Source organism: Lissotriton vulgaris, chromosome 7 (genome assembly GCF_964263255.1).
Source record: "Lissotriton vulgaris chromosome 7, aLisVul1.2, whole genome shotgun sequence".
In the NCBI taxonomy this organism is placed as follows: Eukaryota; Metazoa; Chordata; class Amphibia; order Caudata; family Salamandridae; genus Lissotriton; species Lissotriton vulgaris.
In genome coordinates this window covers 1391334047-1391347728 of record NC_141695.1, presented here as the reverse complement: position 1 = coordinate 1391347728, position 13682 = coordinate 1391334047, and the positions used below count along the sequence as shown (strand labels likewise).

At 45.4% G+C, this 13682-nt stretch overlaps 6 non-coding genes across 6 annotated transcripts; 2 read left to right on the top strand and 4 right to left on the bottom strand.

Annotated features, from left to right (window-relative positions):
• Positions 1 to 6248: 6248 nt before the first annotated feature.
• Positions 6249 to 6355, bottom strand: LOC147705655 (U6 spliceosomal RNA). Its single transcript, XR_015298270.1, has one exon. It is a non-coding gene; the product is annotated as a U6 spliceosomal RNA (small nuclear RNA).
• A 1793-nt stretch (positions 6356 to 8148) lies between these two features.
• LOC147705654 (U6 spliceosomal RNA) lies at positions 8149 to 8255 on the bottom strand. The gene has a single exon (XR_015298465.1). It is a non-coding gene; the product is annotated as a U6 spliceosomal RNA (small nuclear RNA).
• Positions 8256 to 8969: 714 nt separating this feature from the next.
• On the top strand, positions 8970 to 9042 carry TRNAR-ACG (transfer RNA arginine (anticodon ACG)). The gene has a single exon. It is a non-coding gene; the product is annotated as a tRNA-Arg (tRNA).
• A 1010-nt stretch (positions 9043 to 10052) lies between these two features.
• LOC147705652 (U6 spliceosomal RNA) lies at positions 10053 to 10159 on the bottom strand. Its single transcript, XR_015298377.1, has one exon. It is a non-coding gene; the product is annotated as a U6 spliceosomal RNA (small nuclear RNA).
• Positions 10160 to 11960: 1801 nt separating this feature from the next.
• On the bottom strand, positions 11961 to 12067 carry LOC147705651 (U6 spliceosomal RNA). The gene has a single exon (XR_015298182.1). It is a non-coding gene; the product is annotated as a U6 spliceosomal RNA (small nuclear RNA).
• A 719-nt stretch (positions 12068 to 12786) lies between these two features.
• Positions 12787 to 12859, top strand: TRNAR-ACG (transfer RNA arginine (anticodon ACG)). Its single transcript has one exon. It is a non-coding gene; the product is annotated as a tRNA-Arg (tRNA).
• The last annotated feature ends 823 nt before the right edge of the window (positions 12860 to 13682 follow it).

The following is a 13682-nucleotide window of genomic DNA, read 5'->3' as shown; positions in this document are numbered from 1 at the left end:
AAGTCTCTCAAGAAAAGTCTAACTCCTTCCGGAGAACAACAGATCACAGCTCCTAGAGCCTTCGATGTTTTTATTCCTAACAGATTTTCTGGACAAGATTTCGTAAGTAACAAGTCTGTAACACGTGATAATGGACCCACAGCCAGGGGGACGGGTTTCGATACCTCATTTACAATAGGCTGTCCTGAAAAACCAAGGGAAACATTCTGTGAGCCTGAGAGGGGTGCCCCTGGGACTTCATCATGGCTGATTGTGGTGCGACTTGCCCCTGTGTCAATTAAAAACTTTCTGTCTTTTCCCAATACTTGACTGTGTACATAAGGACCCTCTTGATCTACAGGAATTTCAATAAGAGGCAAGCCACCCTCCCTCTCTAGGCTGTTTCATGTGTATCGAGGATAATCGGGGTAATCAGATTGGGCATACTGGTACATCTGCTGCGAGACTTGCTGAGTCGCGGCAATGGGCTGTGGCTGTGACTGTGACTGTCTCTGTGGTACCGCTACTGTCTGTGCTGCATGTGGTGAAACATGCATAGGCTGTGTATTCTGCGAAGTCTGTTGCTGAGTCTGATTTTGTCTAGGTGGATGCGGTCTTTCTTTAGTTTTACCTGTCGATATATTATGTTTCAGGACTGGGCATTCATGTACGTAGTGACCTGGCTGCTTGCAATAATTGCATGTCCCTTTAACGGGAGCTGCGGTGTGACCTGTCTGGGTCGTACCCTTTCTCTGACCGTCGGCTGGAACCGACTGGGCCACTAACATTTTCATTTTCGTGTCTTTCATACGTTTCTGTTCCTGATCCTGTTCTTCTCTAATTCTGTTCTGATGATATTGTAACATCTGTAACATCTGGGATGGCGTATTTGCTTGCCAAGTACGTTCAACTTTGTACACGCGGTTCTTAACTAATGGCAGGGAATTCTCGACTAATTTTGATACAAAAAGATGCGGGTACGACTCGCTACTCGGCTTAAGGCCACTATTGATAATAAAACATTTCTCGAATCTTGAATAGAAGTCACTAGTATCTTCATCGTGTTTCTGTTTACAGGCCGAAATTGCGTCCCAGTCTTCTTTTCTAGTTGTCAGTAATCTTGGCAGAACCTGTACTATTAAACCTGGTAATGCTTTAGTTTTCTCCCCAAGGCCTAGACCAGGGGTACGAAGTTTCTCCTCGTCCTCTATTTCTGTCCACACAATCTTTTTATCTCCCACCTCCCATTCTCTTTCCTTCAGCTTCTCGTAGATGCCCGTGGGCAGCAGTACCTTTAACATTTTCATAATATCTTCATATGTGTAATCTCCCATCAGTAACATGTCTTTAAGTTCTCTGTGAAAACCTGCAGGGTCTTTATCGTGACACGGTACTAGTTTCTTCATTTCCAATAGTTCTAACTTGGTCAGAGGTGTGTGTACATACACACGTTTCAGGGCGTTATCAGTACCCATGACTGGGTGTACTTCTCGTAAGGGGTTCTGACTTTCAATGCCATGCAGACGCTCCATATGATACATTTTTCTTTCTGGGGGCGGAGCGGGAACGTATTCGGAGCTTAAGAACGTGTTATATCTGTGCCGTTGTTCTAGAATTATTTGAATTAACTTGGTACTTAGGCCTCTCCATCTATCCATGAGTAGTGCTTCTAATGTATCGTGTAAGGGACCTGGGTCAGAATGTTGATGTCTGAATAACGTGAGGAGGTGCTGAATCATGTATACACCTGCTAATTTCTGCTCGTCTGGGGAAAGGTTCAGGAATGTCTGCGCTACTGTGTCATCATTGTATATGTTCGGATTGTCAGCCCATAGTACAGCTGACCGGGCTAGTTCTTGTTCATCCATAGAATTTAGTACATGGTACCCCATTCGTTCTCGAAGCATTTTATCAGTCTCTTGAAACTGATGTTCAGGAGAATTCGGTTTTGTTATGCCAGAGAGGAAGACTCTCTTGCTTTCTGGACGAATGCCCTTCCTAAGATAAGTTCCTTTACCTACATACGCTATCATGTCTGTAGTCTTTTCTGGTTCTCCAGATCCTTCCTCCTCCTCAGAGGAAGCTCCTTCTTTCTCATTTTCGTGTACTTCTATTACTGCTCTTCTTATTTTCCTGTACATACTGGCTATGCAATTCTGTTTATCATGCTTTCCTTCGGCTATATTTTGACCCCACTTTGTTAGGGCATCCATTTCATCCTGTTCTGTCTCAGGCCTGTCTCGTTCTCTTATTATACAATTTATGAAAAAACGCAGTATATATGCTTGAGTGTCGACTTTCTGATGTGCCATGGCTCCCTTAATACTTTCAGGGTTTTCCCCAGTCCGGACAAAATGATATATCCTATCTAGGTGCTCTTTCATTCCTGCGAATAACACTAGGTAATCTGTAGCTTGTCGTAAACGTAGCGATGCCATCAACATCCTATCGTCTTTACCGGGTACTGGATCGTATCTGCAAACTTGAAGCGGTTCTTTGAGTATGTCGAAACGGGGTGATTGGAATGTAAAGGGCTTCTGCATGTCCCTAAGGTTTAATCTGTGTGTTGCTGGCGGGGTCTGGTAACCCCCGGTCGCACCTCCTGAGGCGGAGGCTTGAGCATTATCTCTCTGTGGAGTCTGTATCTGTACTTGAACTTGTCTTTTAGTAGGATCAGGTGCAAACGGATTCGGTATCTTAACCTTAGGTGAGGGGAGTGGTGGAGGTGGAGGAACGACAGGCTGTCGGTCGGGGGGAACTTGTTGCGGTAGTGGCAAAATACGATCTTGGGGCGGGTTGCCAGCTCCGTCACCGTCAGTAGGCGGGACGCGGGCAGGTGGATTGGTGTAAGCGGGTGCTACATCATTTAGATAGGAATTCAGAAAGATGTCTTTAGTAGTCCTGTGTTTTACTTTAATTGGAACCAATGGTGGTGGCAGATTTTTCGGCATTTCTGAAGTGGCCTCAGGCGTACCTTCGGCTACTAAGTACATACCGTTTACAAGATTGTTTCGTGCGCGGTCTACTTGTTCTGATTTTACTCGAATCCCTTCAGTAACTAATTCGTTTTCTCGGGCTTTATCTGATTCTTCTCTATGTCTGTCTTCTCTACGGAGTGCTTTTTCAGCACGCTTATGTGATTCTTTACGCCAGAATTCTATGGCGTCTTTCTGAGATTGTCTGGCTTTCTTTTTCCATAATGCTTCTTCTACCTTCATGATGCACTCGGCATCCCATGTTCCGGTAACAGGCCATCTGTGTCTTTCGTCTAGATGCTTAGTATAATCGGCCCATAAATCTAGATACAATATGGCGTCTATGCCATGTTTCTGATACATGAAGTTTCCAGGAGTGTCCCTAGGGGGGATAGGAATTTCTTCCTCTAGTATCCCTTTTCTAGTTCCTATCTGTTTTAGCTTATTGAAAAACGGCATCTTGTTTAGTTAGTACTGAATGCTCAATCCTAGCTGTTTAATTCTGACTCTGAACACAATTAGTTACACCAGAACACAATAATGCACATTAGAAACAGTCACTCATACCACGACATTAAACACATAGAAAGGACATTTGAAACATATATGACTACCCCCTATACCGGATGTACTGCTAAACAGCACAGATACACTGCTGAGAACAGTGCAAGAACTAGGATAACTGATATACTGCTAAACAGTACAGATACACTGTCTAAAACAGTGCAGACCGAATTTGTGTACCCAAACCCGTCTAGATACGTCCCAGCAATAGTACTCACCGGGAAGCACGGAAAACAGAAGGCCTCGGAAAACTCGATTGGACTGGACCGGACTCGACTCGACTCGACACGTTGATACTTCGGAAAACTGGTGGGCCTCTTGACACCTCGGACCTTGCTTCTTTCGACTAGGCTCTGGTCGGGATCCTCCGCGCTCCTCACCGCCTCGTCTGGGTGCTGATTGCAGTCTTCGTCGCCTCCGTGGGCCAGAGGGAGATACAGGAAATCCTGCCAGTACGCGTAGTTTCCGTCTAACTGATGGCAGGGGACAGAGCTTGCAACGCACCAACCGGCGCGTGAGGTGGGGGAGGGGTTCCTATTCGGGCGCCAAAATAATGTGGTAAATATTTGATTTACCGTCCTAATTTCTATGCAGGTAAGTACTTAATCAATAATAACTCAATCGGAAAGAAAAAGGCAGAGTCCGTGGTGTTAGAGTTCTTAGGGGTTTTATTCCTTAAAAAGGAATGGTCATGACCGGATATCTTGTTCCTGCCACCACTGGGGTGCAGGAAGGGATAGAGCAATATTTTATTGACAATACATAGCTTATATACTTAAGTTACATTATAGAAACCAATACAGTAGGCGTAACAGCTGAGAGAAACAAGATAAAACACACACGTGGTAATGATACGTAATTAGAAGGCGTGAACTAGGCGTGAACATAGAGGTGTGTGCTAGAAACGTCATAAGTAGGCATCATAAAGGGGTGGCAACAAAAAGCAGAATCTTGCAATGTCAGCAGAAATCTGAGGCCTGGATGCGCACGCAGCTGCATGACGTGTGATTGACGTGAAACTGGAGGGTGCAGGGGACTTGACATTTACAATGGCGGAAAGAGACAGAAGTCTGGCATGTCAGATCAGCTCGTACCTCTATCATATCTGATATCTGATGTTTGGGAACCATATTATCTGGGCGGAAAAGGTCTCTGGGGCAGAAGCTATTCTATACTGACTGTGAGTGCGTGTATAAGCGTCTAAGTGTCTGCATGAGATGCGAGGGGCATGGGCCTGCCATGGTAACAGAGGCTATGAATTACTTGCACGGAGACAGTAAGGCCGGGCCCTTCGCTCTGCAGCTGGGGGGATGTTTACTTAAACTAGTAGGCAGGAATGCATTTTCGGAGAGCGGAACAGATAACTCGAAGGTTGAATTCAGTCTTGGCAGGCAGCAGGCTAAGCTAAATGCGGTGAGCCGCGCAGGGAGTAAGGCAGAGGTCACGGGTACAGAGACAGCCTGGGCTGAGGCTTTCAGAGTCAGAAAGCGGAAAAAGGCTCGATGGCAGAATTCAGGGCCTGCTTCGCCAGAGCTGCAAAACGTGTAAAGTACACCACAAAAAGACGTTGGCATGGCATACTTAGGAACGGACTATTCAACCCATTCTGGGTGGGTCTGAAAGAGGACATGTTAACGTTGGCCGCAAATGTATTTGCGTCTTCATAGCTGGCACAGGAGGGAAGTTACATGCACTTTAAGCTAGTACATGGAGACGGTGGGGTACACGATAGGGAACATAACTTGACCAAAAATTTATATTTCCTCATACCTCAGACTTGTTGTAGGTTCAATATTCTCCAGCAGGACTCATCCAGCAGTTGTTCCACAGGTAGAGCGCAAGTAATAGGACCACGGCTAGTTAAACGTTTCCCATTTGCTGCTGGACTCTATGTGATGGCCGTCACGTGGTGTGCTGCTTTTGTATTTCAACATGGGTCCCTGATACTCTTAATTGCGAAAAAGCTTGTTGACAAAAGTGTGTGTGCGCGAAGGTCTGTGGACGTAGGCAGGTGTGTGCACTTGAATGCTTACCCATTTACATGAGTGAGAGGAACAAACCAACTCCATGTGGGCTGCAGGCTTACAACTGGTAGCCCCAGTAGCCAGGCAGAACCACAGGTAAGGAGAGAGAGAAAGTTGGTCTATTATTAGAGAAGGACCATAAGCATCTTGCACTGCTACCTTCTTCCCCTCTCGACCACGATCGGCCAAGACCTCTCTATTAGGGTAGAGGGTGAACATTTCTTGGACCTCAGAAACTGAGGGATGTAGACCCAATATGTCCTCCAAGCGCCTAGAGACCTGGTGCCCAATCTGGCATGGTGTTTTTCAGCTTACCCGACCAATCCGGTTGCAAGGTGGACTTTAACAATACTGCTAAAAAGGCACTCCCAGGCATCCCTGAGGCCTTCATTTGCATAGGCCCTGCCCTTCTCTTTGTCCTGCTTCCCACAAAGCAACACAACACTGCAGCAGTATAGATTTGGGGGTGGTGAAGAATAATGACAGTGAGGCTAAAAAAGAGAAAGAAAAGTCCCAGAAGTCCTGCAGGCTTCCTTGCTAAATGCAGCTGAACATAGAGCGCACCTTCTTTACTGCAAAGCAAATACATTAAAAATGTTGAGGAGAGACTAATTGAAAAATACATATTACGGGGACAGCACTGGGACCTGCTTTATTTTTTCAATTAGTCTTGAAAACAAAAAAGATTTCTCTCCTAAAAGCTGTTAAAAATATGGAACGCTTCACAAATTTGCGTGTCATCCTTGCGCAGGGGCCATGCTAATCTTCTCTGTATCGTTCCAATTTTAGTATATGTGCTGCCGAAGCGAGCACACTTTATTGATGAACTGACAATGTTTATAAACTCTCTAAATCTATAGTCTCTAGACATAGGGTGGCCTGGCAGAGATGCTCAGATGGCCAATACGCATTCAAATCTGAGCCAATGGTCAAAAATGTATGAAGAGTAGCAATCCATTATTCTTCACTGCATTTGTGGTCCAAGACTAAACACACCGTAAGTATGTAGATTATGCCAGGTTTGCAAAGGCTCCTGGTTCGGGCTACAGACAAGGAGCATTGTGACGTCACGCTGCCTGTGGAACAGTGATATTAAAGGTGAAACAGCTGCACAGTAGGTTAGGTGAAGGGCTCTGAGAGTGGAAAGGCAGCATGCTTGGATCCCTGGACAAGGTGAGCTTATGATAATGTGTCTGAATGTTCGCCTGTGTTGTAATATTAAACCCCTTATTCTTTTAAACGCCTACTTACTAAGGAGTTCTCAAGCTCAGCCCCACACAGACCTGGAACTGATTATGTTAATGCAAACTATTTAAGAAACTGAGCCTGATCTAAAAGATTTCCTTGGATCTAGGACCATTTCGCCTAGCTTTTAGGTGCTTCCTTCTCCTAAAGTCCTTTGTAAAACTTGGGAAAACCTCACAGAACAGACTTCCAGGAGGTCAGATGGGTTTCCTTGTGCCTTCACACACACACACACTTTCTAGCCCACTTAAGGACAAAATGATGCGTAAGTCTACATAGGGCCAGTGGCGCAATGGATAACGCGTCTGACTACGGATCAGAAGATTGTAGGTTCGACTCCTATCTCGCTCGGAAGGGTTGTAGGTCCCTGTTTGATTATATTCCTGTGGAATTCTTATTTACCTCAGACTTGTTGTAGGTTCAATATTCTCCAGCAGGACTCATCCAGCAGTTGTTCCACGGTAGAGCGCAAGTAATAGGACCACAGCTAGTTAAACGTTTCCCATTTGCTGCTGGACTCTATGTGATGGCCGTCACGTGGTGTGCTGCTTTTGTATTTCAACATGGGTCCCTGATACTCTTAATTGCGAAAAAGCTTGTTGACAAAAGTGTGTGTGCGCGAGGGTCTGTGGACGTAGGCAGGTGTGTGCACTTGAATGCTTACCCATTTACATGTGTGAGAGGAACAAACCAACTCCCTGTGGGCTGCAGGCTTACAACTGGTAGCCCCAGTAGCCAGGCAGAACCACAGGTAAGGAGAGAGAGAAAGTTGGTCTATTATTAGAGAAGGACCATAAGCATCTTGCACTGCTACCTTCTTCCCCTCTCGGCCACGATCGGCCAAGACCTCTCTATTAGGGTAGAGGGTGAACATTTCTTGGACCTCAGAAACTGAGGGATGTAGACCCAATATGTCCTCCAAGCGCCTAGAGACCTGGTGCCCAATCTGGCATGGTGTTTTTCAGCTTACCCGACCAATCCGGTTGCAAGGTGGACTTTAACAATACTGCTAAAAAGGCACTCCCAGACATCCCTGAGGCCTTCATTTGCATAGGGCCTGCTCTTCTCTTTGTCCTGCTTCCCACAAAGCAACACAACACTGCAGCAGTATAGATTTGGGGGTGGTGAAGAATAATGACAGTGAGGCTAAAAAAGAGAAAGAAAAGTCCCAGAAGTCCTGCAGGCTTCCTTGCTAAATGCAGCTGAACATAGAGCGCACCTTCTTTACTGCAAAGCAAATACATTAAAAATGTTGAGGAGAGACTAATTGAAAAATACATATTACGGGAACAGCACTGGGACCTGCTTTATTTTTTCAATTAGTCTTGAAAACAAAAAAGATTTCTCTCCTAAAAGCTGTTAAAAATATGGAACGCTTCACGAATTTGCGTGTCATCCTTGCGCAGGGGCCATGCTAATCTTCTCTGTATCGTTCCAATGTTAGTATATGTGCTGCCCAAGCGAGCAAACTTTATTGATGAACTGACAATGTTTATAAACTCTCTAAATCTACAGTCTCTAGACATCGGGTGGCCTGGCAGAGATGCTCAGATGGCCAATACGCATTCAAACCTGAGCCAATGGTCAAAAATGTATGAAGAGTAGCAATCCATTATTCTTCACTGCATTTGTGGTCCAAGACTAAACACACCGTAAGTATGTAGATTATGCCAGGTTTGCAAAGGCTCCTGGTTCGGGCTACAGACAAGGAGCATTGTGACGTCCCGCTGCCTGTGGAACAGTGATATTAAAGGTGAAACAGCTGCACAGTAGGTTAGGTGAAGGGCTCTGAGAGTGGAAAGGCAGCATGCTTGGATCCCTGGACAAGGTGAGCTTATGATAATGTGTCTGAATGTTCGCATGTGTTGTAATATTAAACCCCTTATTCTTTTAAACGCCTACTTACTAAGGAGTTCTCAAGCTCAGCCCCACACAGACCTGGAACTGATTATGTTAATGCAAACTATTTAAGAAACTGAGCCTGATCTAAAAGATTTCCTTGGATCTAGGACCATTTCGCCTAGCTTTTAGGTGCTTCCTTCTCCTAAAGTCCTTTGTAAAACTTGGGAAAACCTCACAGAACAGACTTCCAGGAGGTCAGATGGGTTTCCTTGTGCCTTCACACACACACACACACACTTTCTAGCCCACTTAAGGACAAAAGGATGCGTAAGTCTACATAGGGCCAGTGGCGCAATGGATAACGCGTCTGACTACGGATCAGAAGATTGTAGGTTCGACTCCTATCTGGCTCGGAAGGGTTGTAGGTCCCTGTTTGATTATATTCCTGTGGAATTCTTATTTACCTCAGACTTGTTGTAGGTTCAATATTCTCCAGCAGGACTCATCCAGCAGTTGTTCCACGGTAGAGCGCAAGTAATAGGACCACGGCTAGTTAAACGTTTCCCTTTTGCTGCTGGACTCTATGTGATGGCCGTCACGTGGTGTGCTGCTTTTGTATTTCAACATGGGTCCCTGATACTCTTAATTGCGAAAAAGCTTGTTGACAAAAGTGTGTGTGCGTGAAGGTCTGTGGACGTAGGCAGGTGTGTGCACTTGAATGCTTACCCATTTACATGAGTGAGAGGAACAAACCAACTCCCTGTGGGCTGCAGGCTTACACCTGGTAGCCCCAGTAGCCAGGCAGAACCACAGGTAAAGAGAGAGAGAAAGTTGGTCTATTATTAGAGAAGGACCATAAGCATCTTGCACTGCTACCTTCTTCCCCTCTCAGCCACGATCGGCCAAGACCTCTCTATTAGGGTAGAGGGTGAACATTTCTTGGACCTCAGAAACTGAGGGATGTAGACCCAATATGTCCTCCAAGCGCCTAGAGACCTGGTGCCCAATCTGGCATGGTGTTTTTCAGCTTACCCGACCAATCCGGTTGCAAGGTGGACTTTAACAATACTGCTAAAAAGGCACTCCCAGGCATCCCTGAGGCCTTCATTTGCATAGGCCCTGCCCTTCTCTTTGTCCTGCTTCCCACAAAGCAACACAACACTACAGCAGTATAGATTTGGGGGTGGTGAAGAATAATGACAGTGAGGCTAAAAAAGAGAAAGAAAAGTCCCAGAAGTCCTGCAGGCTTCCTTGCTAAATGCAGCTGAACATAGAGCGCACCTTCTTTACTGCAAAGCAAATACATTAAAAATGTTGAGGAGAGACTAATTGAAAAATACATATTACGGGGACAGCACTGGGACCTGCTTTATTTTTTCAATTAGTCTTGAAAACAAAAAAGATTTCTCTCCTAAAAGCTGTTAAAAATATGGAACGCTTCACGAATTTGCGTGTCATCCTTGCGCAGGGGCCATGCTAATCTTCTCTGTATCGTTCCAATTTTAGTATATGTGCTGCTGAAGCAGGCACACTTTATTGATGAACTGACAATGTTTATAAACTCTCTAAATCTACAGTCTCTAGACATAGGGTGGCCTGGCAGAGATGCTCAGATGGCCAATACGCATTCAAATCTGAGCCAATGGTCAAAAATGTATGAAGAGTAGCAATCCATTATTCTTCACTGCATTTGTGGTCCAAGACTAAACACACCGTAAGTATGTAGATTATGCCAGGTTTGCAAAGGCTCCTGGTTCGGGCTACAGACAAGGAGCATTGTGACGTCACGCTGCCTGTGGAACAGTGATATTAAAGGTGAAACAGCTGCACAGTAGGTTAGGTGAAGGGCTCTGAGAGTGGAAAGGCAGCATGCTTGGATCCCTGGACAAGGTGAGCTTATGATAATGTGTCTGAATGTTCGCCTGTGTTGTAATATTAAACCCCTTATTCTTTTAAACGCCTACTTACTAAGGAGTTCTCAAGCTCAGCCCCACACAGACCTGGAACTGATTATGTTAATGCAAACTATTTAAGAAACTGAGCCTGATCTAAAAGATTTCCTTGGATCTAGGACCATTTCGCCTAGCTTTTAGGTGCTTCCTTCTCCTAAAGTCCTTTGTAAAACTTGGGAAAACCTCACAGAACAGACTTCCAGGAGGTCAGATGGGTTTCCTTGTGCCTTCACACACACACACACACACACACTTTCTAGCCCACTTAAGGACAAAAGGATGCGTAAGTCTACATAGGGCCAGTGGCGCAATGGATAACGCGTCTGACTACGGATCAGAAGATTGTAGGTTTGACTCCTATCTGGCTCGGAAGGGTTGTAGGTCCCTGTTTGATTATATTCCTGTGGAATTCTTATTTACCTCAGACTTGTTGTAGGTTCAATATTCTCCAGCAGAACTCGTCCAGCAGTTGTTCCACGGTAGAGCGCAAGTAATAGGACCACGGCTAGTTAAACGTTTCCCATTTGCTGCTGGACTCTATGTGATGGCCGTCACGTGGTGTGCTGCTTTTGTATTTCAACATGGGTCCCTGATACTCTTAATTGCGAAAAAGCTTGTTGACAAAAGTGTGTGTGCGCGAAGGTCTGTGGGCGTAGGCAGGTGTGTGCACTTGAATGCTTACCCATTTACATGAGTGAGAGGAACAAACCAACTCCCTGTGGGCTGCAGGCTTACAACTGGTAGCCCCAGTAGCCAGGCAGAACCACAGGTAAGGAGAGAGAGAAAGTTGGTCTATTATTAGAGAAGGACCATAAGCATCTTGCACTGCTACCTTCTTCCCCTCTCGGCCACGATCGGCCAAGACCTCTCTATTAGGGTAGAGGGTGAACATTTCTTGGACCTCAGAAACTGAGGGATGTAGACCCAATATGTCCTCCAAGCGCCTAGAGACCTGGTGCCCAATCTGGCATGGTGTTTTTCAGCTTACCCGACCAATCCGGTTGCAAGGTGGACTTTAACAATACTGCTAAAAAGGCACTCCCAGACATCCCTGAGGCCTTCATTTGCATAGGCCCTGCCCTTCTCTTTGTCCTGCTTCCCACAAAGCAACACAACACTGCAGCAGTATAGATTTGGGGGTGGTGAAGAATAATGACAGTCAGGCTAAAAAAGAGAAAGAAAAGTCCCAGAAGTCCTGCAGGCTTCCTTGCTAAATGCAGCTGAACATAGAGCGCACCTTCTTTACTGCAAAGCAAATACATTAAAAATGTTGAGGAGAGACTAATTGAAAAATACATATTACGGGGACAGCACTGGGACCTGCTTTATTTTTTCAATTAGTCTTGAAAACAAAAAAGATTTCTCTCCTAAAAGCTGTTAAAAATATGGAACGCTTCACGAATTTGCGTGTCATCCTTGCGCAGGGGCCATGCTAATCTTCTCTGTATCGTTCCAATTTTAGTATATGTGCTGCCGAAGCGAGCACACTTTATTGATGAACTGACAATGTTTATAAACTCTCTAAATCTACAGTCTCTAGACATAGGGTGGCCTGGCAGAGATGCTCAGATGGCCAAATACGCATTCAAATCTGAGCCAATGGTCAAAAATGTATGAAGAGTAGCAATCCATTATTCTTCACTGCATTTGTGGTCCAAGACTAAACACACCGTAAGTATGTAGATTATGCCAGGTTTGCAAAGGCTCCTGGTTCGGGTTACAGACAAGGAGCATTGTGACGTCACGCTGCCTGTGGAACAGTGATATTAAAGGTGAAACAGCTGCACAGTAGGTTAGGTGAAGGGCTCTGAGAGTGGAAAGGCAGCATGCTTGGATCCCTGGACAAGGTGAGCTTATGATAATGTGTCTGAATGTTCGCCTGTGTTGTAATATTAAACCCCGTATTCTTTTAAACGCCTATTTACTAAGGAGTTCTCAAGCTCAGCCCCACACAGACCTGGAACTGATTATGTTAATGCAAACTATTTAAGAAACTGAGCCTGATCTAAATGATTTCCTTGGATCTAGGACCATTTCGCCTAGCTTTTAGGTGCTTCCTTCTCCTAAAGTCCTTTGTAAAACTTGGGAAAACCTCACAGAACAGACTTCCAGGAGGTCAGATGGGTTTCCTTGTGCCTTCACACACACACACACACACACACTTTCTAGCCCACTTAAGGACAAAAGGATGCGTAAGTCTACATAGGGCCAGTGGCGCAATGGATAACGCGTCTGACTACGGATCAGAAGATTGTAGGTTCGACTCCTATCTGGCTCGGAAGGGTTGTAGGTCCCTGTTTGATTATATTCCTGTGGAATTCTTATTTACCTCAGACTTGTTGTAGGTTCAATATTCTCCAGCAGGACTCATCCAGCAGTTGTTCCACGGTAGAGCGCAAGTAATAGGACCACGGCTAGTTAAACGTTTCCCATTTGCTGCTGGACTCTATGTGATGGCCGTCACGTGGTGTGCTGCTTTTGTATTTCAACATGGGTCCCTGATACTCTTAATTGCGAAAAAGCTTGTTGACAAAAGTGTGTGTGCACGAGGGTCTGTGGACGTAGGCAGGTGTGTGCACTTGAATGCTTACCCATTTACATGTGTGAGAGGAACAAACCAACTCCCTGTGGGCTGCAGGCTTACAACTGGTAGCCCCAGTAGCCAGGCAGAACCACAGGTAAGGAGAGAGAGAAAGTTGGTTTATTATTAGAGAAGGACCATAAGCATCTTGCACTGCTACCTTCTTCCCCTCTCAGCCACGATCGGCCAAGACCTCTCTATTAGGGTAGAGGGTGAACATTTCTTGGACCTCAGAAACTGAGGGATGTAGACCCAATATGTCCTCCAAGCGCCTAGAGACCTGGTGCCCAATCTGGCATTGTGTTTTTCAGCTTACCCGACCAATCCGGTTGCAAGGTGGACTTTAACAATACTGCTAAAAAGGCACTCCCAGACATCCCTGAGGCCTTCATTTGCATAGGCCCTGCCCTTCTCTTTGTCCTGCTTCCCACAAAGCAACACAACACTGCAGCAGTATAGATTTGGGGGTGGTGAAGAATAATGACAGTGAGGCTAAAAAAGAGAAAGAAAAGTCCCAGAA